This window comes from Hibiscus syriacus, unplaced genomic scaffold (genome assembly GCF_006381635.1).
Source record: "Hibiscus syriacus cultivar Baekdansim isolate YM2019G1 unplaced genomic scaffold, ASM638163v2 tig00003725_pilon, whole genome shotgun sequence".
NCBI classification, from domain to species: Eukaryota; Viridiplantae; Streptophyta; class Magnoliopsida; order Malvales; family Malvaceae; genus Hibiscus; species Hibiscus syriacus.
Genome location: NW_024061982.1, coordinates 961,192 through 978,042, shown reverse-complemented (window position 1 = coordinate 978,042; position 16,851 = coordinate 961,192). Strand labels below are relative to the sequence as shown.

The following is a 16,851-nucleotide window of genomic DNA, read 5'->3' as shown; positions in this document are numbered from 1 at the left end:
CGACATAGAGGAGTATCCCTCTACAGCTATGCCTAAGCATTTATTCACAGTTTCATATATAAGGGAGTTATTTTTCATTTTTCTCTTAAGGACAATACTATATTTCAATGCCAAAACTAACTAGAGTTCCTTTAAAAATTTTCTAGATTTTCTAAGTATAGAGAACATACAAATCGTGTAAAATATTTTCACAAAGCATCAAGCCCTAGAGTGAGTTCTATCATTCTCAACAATCATTACATTCAAATTCTAGCCTAAAAAATTAATCATCATCGGGTATCCTCAAAACATTTTATCTAACTGTCCTACTATTTACTGATGCCATGGAATAATATTATGCTAATGCTATCATGCATATGCTCTATCGAGAACACTACCTCCCCCAAACTTAAGGGAAACATTGTCCTCAATGCTCAAAGAGAACCAAACTAAATAAAAACTAAATAACATACAATGAAATGCAAACTAAATGAAAATGAATGCAAGTGAGGTATCTCATGGTTTGCGTGGTGGTGTTTCCTTGGAGCTACTAGCAGCTCATCGTCTGGTGCGCTTGCATAGAGGTGTTTGGCTGGACTCTAAAGAACTGGAGTCATGATGCACAATATTGATGCGTTCATATGTGGTTTTGGTGCGTCGGCCACTACGTGGTGCAGAAGAATGATCGGGCGCAGGAGCGGGACTGGGTGTTTCTTCAATAGGTACAGTAGGTGGATATTCAGGGGTCTCGGAATAGTGTGGATCGGAGTCGGTTTATTAACTGGAGGGTCGGTTGCATCTTGCTCGGGCTCGGGAGATTCCTTAGCATTGAATGTCGGTAGAATTTCATCCAAATGCCAGGGAAATTCTGTTGAACGTGGGAAGAATTTCTTGAAACATCGCTTCCACCAAAACATCTCTATGCTTCACATATCCAAAGAAATTATGGATGTCACCATGCAGGTGAGTCTGAGTCTGCATCACAACTTCCTCGAGAGCAAGAAACCTTGCCTCGATATTTGATTGTTCAGTACCTGCAGATTGCTCATGACCAGGGTCCTTAGACTTTGGATTTTCAATCCCCAATAACAGTGGTAATCTAGCCTTAGTTATGCCCAAAATTCCAGGTAAAATCTCATCAAAAGCATTCTCATTAAACTTTTTCTTACGACACAAAGCAATGATTAAATTAGGGAATACTAAAGAACTTGCCTTTTTAACCAAACACTCATGAACTTGATGAACAATGATTCGACCAACATCAATAGGACGGGATACCATGATCGAGTGTAAAAGAATTAAACGAGAAAATGATATCGTCGTATTCTGAGATGTAGGCATGAGCTTGTGTTTGAGGAAATGGTTCCATAACTTAGTGCGCGGTTGAAAACCCTCACGGTTGATCGAATATCGACTGGTTTGGTGACCATTCCACTCGGTGTTTGCGAAGCACAAGTCCTCCAAAATCTCATCGTAGGTGGTGCTATCGGCATAATTTTAGAACGTGGCATGTCGGTCCTCCACATCCTGTAAATGAAAATACCTATTAATCGTAGAGGGTGTAAACTGAATCTGTTTACCTCGCACGAAAATAGAGTGTTGGTTCAGCTTGGAGATGTTGGCGTAAAACTCCTTAACCAACGAGGCATTAACCGAACCCGGATGCCTTACAAACTTCTTCCATTTGAGTGGAGTAACAATGTCTATCACGTCCGGTCCAAAGCCACCGTCGACTTCATCAGTAAAAATAAAACCCAACTCAAAGAATAATTTTTGGTTCTTGAAATTTTGAAACCGTGCCTTGGCTTCATCATTTTCAAACTGTTGCAAAGTGGAAACCTCAGTTGCAGCCGGTCTTGTACGCATCATTTTCAGTGGTAGTGAAGCAAGAAAAAATGAAAAATGAAGAAGCTTTGATGGTGTTAAAAGCTTGAAGGATTTTCGGCTATGAGGAAAAATGAAGGAAGAAAATAAAGAAATGAGAGAGAAAAAGTAAAAGTTAAAAATGAAAGAGAAAAAGTTAATAATAAAAGAGAGAAAAAAAGTTAAAAAAATTGAGAGGGAAATGGGTGATAGGACGGTTAAAAGAAATAAGTGGATGGGGGTTAATGCGCTTATGGGGAAGGAAAAATAACCTGTCAAAAGTAATGATGAGGATGGGACAAAATGTGGAGAGAGAAAAGTAAAAATCAGAAATTAAATAAATTAAAAAGAAACAAATCAAAATAATATCTTCCTCATTTAATGCGCTATCCTTTCCTCCCTTTGGTAACCGCTCCATGCACGATTTGCAGCACTGTGGTCCCTACAAATCAAATCAAAATAAAATAAGAAAAAAAATAAAATCAAAGGAAAATTTTAAATTTTAAATTTTTATTTCTGCACAGTAACAAATTCAATGACGTGACATCGAAATTTGGTTTTCCTCTAGGCACTCTTCAACATCGTGCAGATGCAAAATTGCCTTACTGTGCGATGGTGGAACTCCATTATAGGCTTTCAGACACTGACCATTGAATTTGAAGATCGTCCCATCTGTATTCTTGATGTCAACCGCTCCATGGGGATAGACACAATGCATTTCAAGTGGTCCTGACCATCGAGATTTGAGCTTCACAGGAAAAAAATTTAAGTCTGGAGTTATAGAGCAAGACTTGTTAGCCCACATAAAAATGCGGTGGCATCAGTTTCTGGTGCCACTTCTTAGATTTCTCCTTGTATATCCGAGCATTCTCATATGCTTGTGCTCTAAACTCTTTCATTTCATTAAGTTCCAGTAATCTCTTCTCCCCATCTAGATGAGTATCAAAATTCAATTGCTTGATGGCCCAATACGCTTTATGTTCAAGTTCAACCGAGAGATGACAAGCTTTCCCATACACTAGCTTGAATGGTGACATCCCCAAAGGAGTCTTGAATGTTGTATATACTCCCAAAGTGGTTCATCCAACTTCGACGACCAATCCTTACGCCTTGGGTTCACCACTTTCTCTAAAATCTGCTTGATCTCTCGATTGGATATCTCTGATTGGCCATTCGTCTGTAGATGACATGCCGTAACAATCTTATGTCAAACTCCATATCTCTTCAATGCCTTGGCAATCAACTTGTTATCAAAGTGAGTTCCTTCATCACTAATGATAGTATGAGGTACTCCAAACCAAGTGAAAATATACTTATGAAAAAACTTGAGCACGATCTTAGAGTCATTCCTTGATGTTGTTATTGCTTCCACTCACTTTGATACGTAATCCACATCAAGCAAGATATATAGATTTCCTCCAGAAGATGGGAATGGTCTCATGAAATCGATGCCCCACACATCAAATAGCTCAATTTCCAAAATATTTTGCAGTGTCATTTCATGACGACTGGATATGTTTCCAGTCCTTTGGTTTCGATCACAAGCTTTGTAAAATGCTTGAGCATATTTGAACATATTTGGCCAGTAAAAGCCTGATTGCAAGACCTTAGCAACAATCCTTGCTCCACCAAAATGGCCTCCACATTGGGCTGAATGACAATGATACAAAATGTCATGCTGTTCTTCTTTAAGTACACATCGTCTAATGAGCTGATCGGCACAATGCTTAAACAAATATGGCTTATCCCAAAAATAGTGCCTTGCATCGTGCTTGAACTTCTTTTTAGTCTGCCTACCTAAATCAAAAGGCAAGATTCCACTAACAAGAAAATTAACAAGGTCAGCGTACCACGGAATTGCCATGGCATATAAAATTTTCTCATCAGGAAATTCCTCTTGAATATCTACAGTGCCATGGCATTCAATTATTCTCTAGCCTAGATAAGTGATCATCAACTTGATTTCAGTTCTTTTTCTATCTACCACCTCTAAGTCGAATTCTTGCAAAAGTAAGATCCACCAAATAAGTCTAGGCTTGGCATCCTTTTTGTTCACTAAGTATTTTATAACAGAATGATCAGTGTGAAGAATAACTTTAGTACCTATTAGGTAAGGTCTAAATTTATCAAAAGCAAATACCACGGCAAGTAATTCTTTCTCAGTGGTGGTGTAGTTCAATTTTGCTTCATTCAAAGTGTGGCTAGAATAATAAATAACATGAAAACAATTTACCTATGCGTTGCCCCAAAATAGCTACTACGGCATAATCGCTTGCATCACACATCAGCTCAAATGGTGATGTCCAATCCGGAGGAACTAGAATGGGTACCGAGATCAATTGTTGTTTCAGCTCAGTGAATGAGTCGAGGCATAACTCGTCAAACACTAAGGGTTGTTTTTGTTGAAGCAATGTGCACAAGGACTTAGAAATCTTGGAGAAGTCTTTGATAAATCTTCTATAGAATCCAACATGTCCAAGAAAACTTCTTATGCCCTTGACCGAAATTGGTGGTGGTAACTTTTCAATTACTTCAATCTTTGCCTTGTCGACCTAATACCCTTGTGTGAAATTTTGTGGCCTAACACAATGCCTTCAGTCACCATGAAGTGATATTTTCCCAATTCAAGATCAAGTCAGCCTCTCGCATCTTTTGAGAACATTGGCTAAATTGCCAAGACATCGTTCAAAATTGTTTCCAGATATAGAAAAGTCATCCATGAAGATCTCCAAAAAGTCCTCAACCATGTCTGAAAATATGGCTTGCATATAGCGCTGAAATATTACCGAGGAATTACAGAGTCCAAAAGGCATCATCCTAAAGGTAAAAGTGCCATAGGGACAAGTAAATGTAGGTTTTTCTCGGTCTTCTGGTGCGATGGTAATTTGATTGTACCCCGAGTACCCATCCAAAAAGCAATAGAATGCTTTGCTGGCCAATCGATCCAACATTTGGTCGATGAAATGTAGAGGAAAATGGTCATTCTTTATAGCTTTGTCGAGTTTTCGATAGTCCATGCATATCCTCCATCCGATAATAATGCAAGTGGGTAATAGCTCATTATCCTCATTAGTAACCATGGTCGTGCCTCCTTTCTTTGGAACACATTGGACAGGGCTCACCCATAAGCTATTTGAGATAGGGTAGATCATTCCAACTTCAAGCCATTTCAGAATTTCTTTCATCACCACTTTCTTTATAATAAGGTTGAGTCTTCTTTGTGGTTCTATTAATTACCGTGGCAATCTTCAAGCAAAATATTGTGCATGCAGATCGTAGGACTAATGCCTTTCAAATCGGTCTAACCAATTGCTTTCTTATGCTGCATCAACACACTTAACAAACTTTTCTATTGATTAGCAGTAAGGTTAGTGGAAATAATCATCGATAAAGTTTCATCGCTACCTAAGTAAACATATTTAAGATGCCCTGGAAAAGTCTTTAGTTCTAGGTAGGTTCATGCAATAATGAAGGCTTAGGAGGAATAAATTCATCAAAATTCAGAGGTTCAAAATTCATACCTGATCTAACTTGTAGTAAGCTAGATGTCTCCTCCGAAATTGGAAATTTGCCGTACTCCACTAAGCTTTCATCATCCACCAAATATTTTTTTTCTGCTAGCTGAATGAAATTGTTCTGGCAAAGATGTTCAGTCTCTTCTTCAATTACTGAGTTCAGTTCAGAAATGCCTTGGTATTCTTCAGTGTCATCTATATATTTGAGCGTTCAAAACACATTGACAGTCATACACTGGTCAGCAACTCTCATGGTGAGTTCACCTTTTTCACAGTCTATCAAGATACGTCCAGTGGCTAGGAAAAGTCTTCCCAGAATAATTGGTGCCTTGGCATCAACTTCACAGTCCAGAATTAAGAAATCGACTGGAAACACAAACTTATCCACCCTTACTATGACATCCTCGACTCTCCCTTCAGGTTTAACATGGGATCTGTCGGCAAGTTATAAAATAACCGAGGTGGGTCTTGCATCTCCTATGCCAAGCTTTAAGAATATTGATTTCGGCATTAAGTTGACACTTGAACCAAGATCACACAGTGCTTTTCCAACAAAATTAGCTCCAATAGAACAAGGAATTATGAAGCTGCACAGATCATTTTGCTTTGGCGGTAACTTACTCAATGAAGAACAAAATTCTATTACCGTGACAACAGTCTCTACTTTCCTCTTCTTGGTACAGATTTCCTTCAGAAATTTGGCATACGTCGGCATCTGTTCAATAGCTTCCAAAAGAGGTACATTGATATGAAGTTGATCAAGAATGTCCACGAACTTCTTGAATTGAACTTCATCATTATACTTCTTCAATCTTTGGGGGAAGGGTGGTGGGGGTCTTGCTTCCTTAACTGTAGTAGTAGGAATTGCTTTTGCCTTGGCATGAGATTCTGGTGCCTTAGTAGAACCCTCATCCTTGTACTTCTCAGAAATACTATCATCATGTAATTCAGCTTCACCACTTTCAGTAGTGGGAGTAGAGTCATTATGTTGTGCCCCACTAGCTTTGACTTGTTGATTGATTTGTGTTCCACTCCTAAGAGTTAACACATCACGATGCTCTTTTCCATGCCCTTTAGTGACTTCAGTATCACTTGGCAATCGTCCTTGCTGACGCTCTTGCAATTCCGTAGCAATCTGACCAACTTGACCTTCCAAATCTCTCAGAGACAAGCTATGGCTTTGAAGTAAGACGCCTTGACTATGAAGTAAAGCTCCTTGATTCTTAATTGAAGTAGAATGATCTTGCAGCATTGTCTTCGTAGTAGATATGAACTCTTTAATGGTAGCTTCCAATGAACTTATGCTCGCTGAAGATGAAGCTCCTTTGTTGGCATTATGTCATGGCATATCATTTTGGTAACCTTGTGGCTCATTGTGATTTTGCTGCCTAATAGGTTGACTAGTATTATGGGCTCCTTGATTTTCCCATGAAAGATTAGGGTACTGACGCTATCCTGCATTATAAGTGTTAGAGTAAGGATTGTTGTTGCCTCGATTGAAATTACCTACAAAGTTGATGGACTCATGATTGTTCGAACATTCGCTCTTATCATGATTGCCTTGGCATAACAGACATACCAAGCTAGTTGCTTTCACTTCCTTCACCTCAGTGGAACGTTGTAAATTTTTCAGCATGTTGGTGATAGCTAAAAGTTGAGCGTACACTGAATCCTTGGTATCTAACTCAAATGCTCCAGGTACTCTCCTCCTACTCCCAAGCCTTGAGGAAGGAAACTGATAATCATTGTTAACAATTCTGTCCAAGATAGCAAACGCCTCAGTAGGTGATTTATCCAACAATGTCTCATTTGCCGAGGCATCCAGTAACATCCCTGTGGGTGCATTGACTCCATTATAGAACATAACTACTTGAGTCTAATTGTGAAAACCATGATTTGAACACTTTCGAAGAAAACTCTTGTAACGGTCCCAACACTCATACATAGATTCGTCGTCGCCCTGTCGAAAAGATGCTATATCATTCCTTAGCTGCGTATTCATGTTTGGTGGATTGTACCTCAATAACAAAATTTTGAAAAATTCGACCCATGATTCTATCGAACCGGATGGTACACCACTCAACCAAGCCCTTACTCGGTCACGCAATGAATACGGGAACAACTTTAACTTCATAAAATCCTCATGCACTCATTCTTGGAGAAAAGAATCACAAACCTCCAGAAAATTTCGAATATGCTGCCTGACATCTTCATTTGGCATACCCCCAAACTGCCCAATGGAATTCAACATGTTGAACATGACTGGTTTCAACTCAAAATGTGCAGCTTGAATTTCAGGTGCCACAATCCCAGGATTCAGATCATCCAGCATCGGATTTAAGTGATCACGAATAATACACGACCTTCCAGCAGGTTCAACATTGTCTAATGCTGCGGCATTCAGAATTCCGTCATCTTGACCAATGCCTTGGTTTCCTATTTGATACATATTTCTTCGAGCACGTTGATCACGTCTCCTTTGTCTAAAGAGTCTTTCAATCTCAGATTCTATCGGTTCCAATGGATCTTCAGAATTTCTTCTAAGCATACACTAAATAAACTTGAAAAATAATAAAACAAAAATATAAAGTAAACTATGCGCAAATAAAAATGCAAAAATAAAATGCTCTGGCAAAAATAATTAACTTCAGGCTGCCAATCCCCGGCAACGACGCCAAAAACTTGTTCGCGTGTTGTGAGTACTATAAAATTATATGCAAATAATGTGTAAATATACACAATCTCTCAAGTAATAAAGTGATGAGTGAGTATCGTCTCCACAGGGATTGGGTGAAATTACACAAGTCTAACCAAAGCAATGCACTATTCTATCTAAGTATAGTTAGTCTTGATATATACAAATGTCACGGTAAATGAAAAGTGTATGAAGGTGGATGTAGATTGATGGTATGATGGTGTAGCAAATGGAAATGCAGTGGCAAGAGTAGATGTTTAATGTTGAAAATGGTGTAATGTCAAGGCAATGGAAAATGGTAAAGACAGTAAATAAATAGAAAATAAAAGATAAGTAGATAATCCTCATACGACAAGCTTCCACTGGAATGAATGGTAGGGATTGATTTAAGGATGCTAAACTTATCTCTCATGTAGATTTAAGCTATCTAATCTTTACTTACTCGACAGGGTTTTTCGAAAGTGTTCCCGCTATCTCTAGTCAAAGGAACCTAACAGAATAGGATGCCATGGCATCTGCTCTCACTCAACGATGATGAAAGCCCACACTGTTGATAAAAACAACCTTTTTAGTCATTGAAATCCTATCCTAGTCTCTCTTGAGTACTAAGGGATTAGGATATAGTATTCCTAGACTGGTTCAAAGCCCCCTTGAAAACACTATAGCCCATTGCTTATAAGGATCTTGTCTTGTGTTTCTCTCGAATACTACAAGTATTTTTAGCTTAAGTTTCTCTCGATCACCTAACCTTCATCTAATAAATGGACACTCTCATGCCTCTTACAATCCTAGATGGTGAAGTATTCATAAGCAAAGCAAACAAATATCCAAGATAAACATAAATCTACCATTAAAATAAAGTTTAAACAATCATTAAACAAACCACCACCAAATAAGTTAGTACATGGTGGGGTTCGAAATATCCATAGAACAAGCCATAAAATATTCGTTCCAATAACCCAAAAATAAATAAAAAAAATAGCAGCAAAGGAAAGTGAGAAGAAGCCTTCGACGAGCGCCAACGAAGGTCTCCTCGGCCACCACGAACCGCCTTAGATCTCTAGCTCCTCTCGGACGCCTAGTTCGCCACTCCTTGGAGCTTTATCAATTGAGGAATACCCAAGAAAGAAGAAGGGAAAATAAAAATAAAAATGAGATTTTTCTGCTCTGCCCTATGCATTCATTCTCTACCTTGTGAGGTGTCATATATAATAAAAATATCTAGGGGTAATGATGAGGTTGTTGGGTGATATTGGGTGAAAAATACCCCTCATACCCCTAGAATCACACCATGTGCGTGAACCTTATCCTCTAGTTGGCAGTGGTCCTCTGGCAGGTGGTTACATCCATCATTTCACGTATAGAGCCAGCTGTCCTCGTACAACTGTATCTTTTTATCGTTTTCTGCGCCAAAAATGCCAAGGCATTTCAATATGCTTCTCCAATATGTGATGCCGCGACATTACTTCCCGAAGAGACCTTTGTGTTAGCTATTCCTGCACACCACAAACAACTGCACCTTTATCTCATACAACACCCTTAAGAAATAAAAAGCAATACCACCACAAATGCAACTATATGCAACTACATGATCCTAAAATGACTAAAATGAGCTTTTAAAAAAATAATAACTTAAGTGAAAATGGCCTTAAAAGTAGCCTTTTTAGGAAGTTAACAATCTACCATGTTTGTGACAGCTGTTTTGGCCACGTTCTGTTGATCTCCCTCTTATCATTGTACATCTTAAGGATGTAAGCTGAGAAAATAAAGTGTTCAGTGTGTTTAAGTGCTCCGTCACTGAAGTAGATTCTGGCATCCGGAGAGTGTACAATTTCCTCTTAAGGAAAATTTTATTGTGCAACGATTTGGTCTCGTATAGTTTGGTGAGATAATCCCATATCTCCTTAGTTGTATTCTTTTTCTCGATGCTTGACAATACTTCATCTGCTAATGCTAGATGAAAGTTTGCCATAGTATTCCCGTCCATTTCGATCCATTTGTTGTCATCTGTGAAATCTACCGGCCTTTCACTGATAGCTGCTAGACAACCGTCTTTCCTGAGGATAACCTTCATTTTCAATTTCCACAATGAGAAATTTCTCTCATTGAACTTTTCAATATCAAATTTCGTTGCCATAGCTTCCAATACTGATAGCTCCCACTATTTCACTATCGTGAATAGTTCTCTTGACCTTCAAAGAATGGGTAATACCTTCTTACTTTCTTATGTTGGAGGATCCACCTTTTGGTGGCAACCAAAAAGACAATAAGTTGATATTACACACTCAAATCTGACTCTGATGCCAATTGTTGCATAATACGACTATCGGATAGAGCAAAATTGCAACTGATAATTTGAGAAAATAAAAATAAAGATAAAGAATACACAAATTTTACGTGAAAACCCCTTAAATAATATAGGGTAAAAACCACAGGCAAAGGTGAAGGAATAAAAGATTATTGGAATGTATATTTTACCAAATTGTCCTTGTTATATATTTTTAACAAGTAAAATTCTAAGTATTTAAATAAAAATTATTTATATAAAAATTCTATCAGTTGAGAATATATTACTTAAGTATTTAAATATATTATGTATTATTTTAATTTTAATTAATATTAAATTTTACATAATTTATGGTAAAAATATATTAAAAATATATTAATGTTTATATTGTGGAAACTAGCTTCAGTTTATATGTGACGCATTCACTGAGAGGTTTCTTGTATTTTTCAATCGACAAGATTTACATTATTCTATATACAATAATTTATCATAGATATTCATAATAATAAAAATATGTAAATTATTTTTGTTATCTAAGATATAATATTTATTATATCTTCTATATACAATAATTTATTTATTTATCTTTTATATTTATACTTAATTCTACATATTTTATCATTATTATTTATCTCATGAATTTATATTACAGAAACATAATTCAAATAAGAAAATAATATTCTTGTGATATAAGGCACATGTTTGATTGATTATACTATGCATCTGCTGCCCTAAGATACCTGCATTACTCTATAACATTTCCCTTTATCTTAGATGGCATTAGAATAGTATATGTATTCATTGCATTAGTAACTTAATAATAGACATACTGCTCATGGGCTCATAGCATTATCATTTTCAATAGCGTATACATACAAAACCACAATAGTAATATTCATATCCATGTGTTTTCGTCTTCAAGAATTCAACTACCTTTCATTAGATCACTAGAAACCATCACAGAGTTCATAACAGCAATTGACACACTCGAAGCAAGCGAGAGCGATGCAGATTTGTGACAAAATGATCGTGCATTGGTTATTCGTATACGAACAATTGTTGTGCGCATTTTCAATTGTTGCTAATTCAATTGTTGTTGTATGGCAGTTCTCTCAGTTTTGACATGGTGTGACATTTTCTTCATGAATTTTCAACTCAATTATTGCAGGTATATTTTCTTGTTCTTGAAATTTGTAGCCTCTGTAATTCCAACAACTGAGTATGACTACACCATGGACTTTGATCTTGGCAGCACCAGCACTTAATTAGAGGTAAACCATCAAAAACTGAAGGCTTTCTTAGCTTTCGATCCAATTTATTGTTCTTGAAATTTGTAGTCTCTGGAATTCCAACAAATGAGTATGGCTAAACCTTCATTTCTTTATCTTTTGGTGTACCACCTGAAACCTGCTTTGTAATATCCAAGCAAGGAATTATTATCCGTGACCCCCACACTTAATTCTTCAATGCTCAAAATTTTGGAAGTCGAGCAGTACCTAAGGGGTCTTGAGACTTTAAACCCAAAATTTTTATGAAGTATCTTTGTGTATATACTATATATGTTCCTCATTCTTGCTTCCTGACTCAGTTGAATCCTTCTTTTTATTGGAATATATTCATTTTGCATAACCAATGACCTATGAGTTTGTTAAGTAAATTCCTAGATCAAAAAGATGTATGCTAAACATAATAGGCCACTTATGACTAAAATCATCTTACAGGTCAGCCCAGGTCTTAGAACGGAATAAAAAAAGTCCAAAACATTAAATCAAAGCAAATATGAAGTCCATGAATGATAGTGATAACAACACATTGAAAAACATAATCAATTCCCTACCAAAAGAAGATTGGCAGCACGAGAGACGTCATGAGGACGGTAGTTTTGATCATGTCAAAGTCCTCAATATCTAGTCTAACATTTTGTCCTCAATATCTAGTCTAACTTGTGAATACAAAATGTTCTTTGTTTCAAAAAATAATAATGATAATGATATAATATAGTCTTTGGATACAGGTGAATCTTCACAAATAGCTCTTCGGATGAATGATAAACATAAAATTTCTTTGCTCGTACAAGGCTGCAACCATGGACATGCTGCTGTTTTGAACCAGAACCACCTTTCAGCTGCAAGTTCAATTTAAAACAAATTCACACCATATCTACTGCATCAGCAACATAGCAATCGAAAAAAAAAGGAAAAAAGCACAAATCAACAATCACAACTCCATGAATTTAACTGAATATACCTTCACGGCTTTTTCTAAGGCAAGAGCTAAGGCATGCGTGCATGCATCATCTGTTATAAAATAAATAAGGAGTGCAATTTAAATCAAATATTACCCATACAATAGACAAAATGCAAAGAGTATCAAACATGCTCAGTACCTTCCTGGTGTGTAGGAGTGCTCTGAGGTAACAAATCCGCCAATGGAACATATAAATAAGGCAAAGCCTAGGAGAAGGAAAATGCAACAATCAAGACCTCATAAAAAAGGAAGTAATTATAGTTAAACAAATTCAAATAAGCACTATAAATGGTTCGTTCCCATTCGTACTTAAAAGGCTTAGTTAATAATATATGCAAATACAAAACAAATAACACCTCGACCATTCATAAAAGACAACAATTTTCTTAATTAATTACAAACCCAAACCAATAATCAAGAAAGAAAATAGAACAAGAATCTTACTCTATGAATATGAAAACAAGTCTTCTGACCAGCCGGTGTCGAACCATACATTCTTATAACTGGAACTTCATTAACTTTTCCACCTTCAAAAAATTCAGCAATTGTAGCTTTTCAAAAACAACAGTAGCTGAACAAAGGTTTAGAATTATTCGGCAATAAAAAGAAAAATTGAAAAGGAAACGATACCTTGAAAGCTACTGTAACAAATATCGAAGTCGGGAATTGGCGGTGCCATTAATGATCGATGGACACAATTCGAACGCTGAAAACGCTCGAATCCGACTGCGAGTTTGACATTTTCTATTTCTCATGCTTTTACGAAAAACAAAATTTAGAGAGAATGAGAGATTTTGATTGTTTCGTTTTAGCAGTTTAAAGAACACGACACAGATACAGTAAAATAGTTAATGTGTTTGAATGGAGGTAAGCAGAGAGAAAGCAAAGGATGAATCTAACTGGGGAAGAATTTTTCGCAGCATGGGAGAGAAGATATCGTCAAGAGGCAAACTGGAAAAGAGGAGTATTTTAACCCTTAGCACGAAAATAAAATAAAATCTAACACACATGTGGGAATAACATTTCCAGGAATAAAACACCAAAATATATTGTTGGTATTATAACATTATCTTCACTTGAAAATCATACCACAATCAAACATGGGTATCCTTCATTAGGAAACAAATATACCTACTGAAAATGCTAAATTCCTTGATCCAAACGCCCCATAAATAATAATTTTCTTTTACGAAAATCAAGGGTCTGATTCCATCTTTCTCAATGGTTACAATGTTGGTGAAACACCAAATATAGTCTCCTCAATGTTCTTTACTTCTTTGTGAAAAAAATATATATATCTTCTCATCAATGACTAAGGGTTAAATTGGAAAAATAATCCAGCCAGGTAGCTTATTTAGCTCAATAGGGCAACATGAAATTTATTTTGGGATTTACAACAAATGTTATAGTGTCCATGGAACTCGTCATACCGGCGTGATGGGTTCCATGAGATATTTTTTAATGGGCCGTGTCACATGGGTCCTATAACCCGAATTTATTTAATATATCCTAAGGGACTTGTCATGCCTGAGTGACGAGTCCTAATAAAAATATTTTTTTAAAAATTTTAAAAGCATTTTAAAAAATATATATTATTTTATCGTTGAAGGAACTCGTCACGCCGGTGTGACAAGTTCCAACGGGTATAATGTTGAATTTGTTGACCGTTGTTGAACGGACAAAATTTTAAAAAAAAATTCAATTGGACTTGTCACGTCAGTGTGACGAGTTCCAACAACTAAAAATTTAACATACATAACACACTCCTTTCATCTCTTACACACACAACATACTCCTTTCATCTTTAATCTCTTACACAACAAACTTCTTTCTTCTAACCAAATACATTTCAAACAATGAGCAACAAATTCTTCACAGTTGTCCATTATAACGGCGAAATTCTACAAACTGATGTTGGTGTTGTGTTTAAGTCACACAGGCCCATCAGTATGATGTTCCTTGTAGATGCATCTTATCGCCAAATGAAGCAAAAAATTGAGAAAAAACTTGGGGGCTTATGTTTCATGTTTAAGTTATCAACACATGATCTCCTCAAATCCAATGACATATGGAAAAGTCCAGCTTGATGATGTTGATGATGTTGCTGTTATGATTGGACTTCATCAATCATCAAATAATAATATGGTGGAGATGTACGTCAAAACCACGAATACAACTGATATTACAACCTCATTAATACCAGCTCGAAGAGCAGAAGAAGCAGGCCCCTCTGAACCACAAGCAAGTGATGATGATGATAACCTTGTTGGACGGTTTGGTGGAAGTCTTGTTGAATTTAACGAAGATGATGAAGATATTATTCTGTTGGTAGACGATGATGACACACCATTAGTTGATGAGTCTGGTGTTTTTGAGGCTGCTTTAGAGGGACAAGGTATGGATGTTGAGGCAGATGTATGAGAGGCAACTCTTTCAAGATGTCAAGGATTGCAGAATGCTCCAAATGTTTGGGCAAAAATATACCCTCAACCTGAAATACCTCGCCATGATTTACCTCAGTATCATCATGCAATTGCAATGCATGACATTAACAATGATGCTATGCAGAATCCTGAAATATATGATATGTCAGAGTTATGTGCTGTCCGTTGGGGTTCTTCAGACGAGTGGCCAAATGAGTTGGCCATTGGTTCTCAGTTTGAAACAAAAAAAGGCACAACTAGCAATCAAGGAGTACTGCATCAAAGTTCATCTTCAATTCTATGTGGCGGAGTCAGATCAAAAGACTTATTTCTTATGGTGTATACACTATGATGTTGGTTGTAAATGGAGGATATGAGTATCATACCTACAACGGAAGATATTGTGGGAAGTCATAAGGTTCAATGCACAACACGTATGTACAATGACCTCCTTGACACAAGACCACAAACATTTAGATTCGGATGTCATATGCTCTTATGTGAAGTTGTTGGTGGAAAAAAATCCTAAGTGCCCGTTTCTGTGTTAGTGGCATCCATTCGGAATACATTTGGTTATATTCCGACTTATTACAAAGCATGGATGGCTAAACAGAAATCAATGGCCTTGTTATATGGTAATTGGGATCAGTCGTATAATGAGCTACCACGTCTACTGCAAGCAATGTAATTTTTCATCCCTGGAACCATTGTTAGGTATTATACTCATCATGCAGTCAAGCTTGAGGGAGATGTTATCCCCGGGAAGAGAATATTTGGTTGCTTGTTCTGGGCGTTTAAGTCAGCTATCAAAGGGTTTATATTTTGCAAAAAAATAATTTAAATCGATGACACTTTTCTGTATGGGCTCTATATACACGTCTTGATGATAGCTGTTGCACAAGATGGAGACAAAAATATTTTCCCCATTGCCTTCGCCATTGTTAAAAATTAATTGGAGGAAACTTGGAATTTCTTTCTCTCCAACTTGCGTTCCTATGTTGTCACTCAAGATGGGGTTTGCATGATCTCATATCAGTCGCCTGGGTTGTTAAACACAATTTCTAGACCTGAAAAAATAGATGGACGCCTCCGCACGCATATCTGCCTATTGTATATGTCATATTGCGTCAAATGCAATGAAGATGTTTAAGCAGAAAAAGATTAAAAAGTAGATTATCAACATGTGTAAGTATTATATCATTTCTCATTAATTATTTTTACTTCATTTATGTTTTTTTTTATTTCCCAATAACATTTAATTTACTGTTTTTTAGTGTATGCTTTACTCCAACCAAACTTCCGTGCACAACTTGAAAATTTGAGAAGATATGGAGATGATGTGTATGAATTTGAAGCTGAAATCCCTACGGAGTGATGGTTATAAGCATATGATGTTGAGGGTCGACGTTACGACCATATGACTACCAACCTTGGTGAATGTATTAACTCAATGCTGAAAGGGACTCGATATCTCCCAATAACAAATATTGTTAGGGAGACATACTTTAGGTTGGGTAAATTATGGGCAAAACAAAAGTGAACAAATTGATGCCATGATCAACAATGGGAGAAATTAGGTTCCAAATTTAGAGAAGGCAATGCAAAAGAATCAAACACATGCGACATAAATGTTTGTCCATAATTTTTCCAGACTTGATTCTGATTTCGTTATCCAAGCACTAGTTCGACCACATGAAGGAGGTAATTCTACAACATACACTGGTAATTTGAATATACGATGGTGTGATTGTGGTCAATTTCAAGCTTTTAGATTCCCATGTGCTCATGCTGTTTTCGTATGTATGCACATCAATGTTGACCTATACTTATATGTTGATGACT

The 16,851-nt window shown here is 36.7% G+C and overlaps 1 long non-coding RNA gene across 1 annotated transcript; it reads right to left on the bottom strand.

The window, feature by feature from the left end:
* Nucleotides 1-12,267: 12,267 nt before the first annotated feature.
* Nucleotides 12,268-12,792, bottom strand: LOC120183113. The gene is made up of 3 exons (XR_005521915.1): nucleotides 12,726-12,792; nucleotides 12,587-12,636; nucleotides 12,268-12,464 (listed from the first exon to the last, which is right to left on the bottom strand). It is a non-coding gene; the product is annotated as an uncharacterized LOC120183113 (long non-coding RNA).
* Between the last annotated feature and the right edge of the window lie 4,059 nt (nucleotides 12,793-16,851).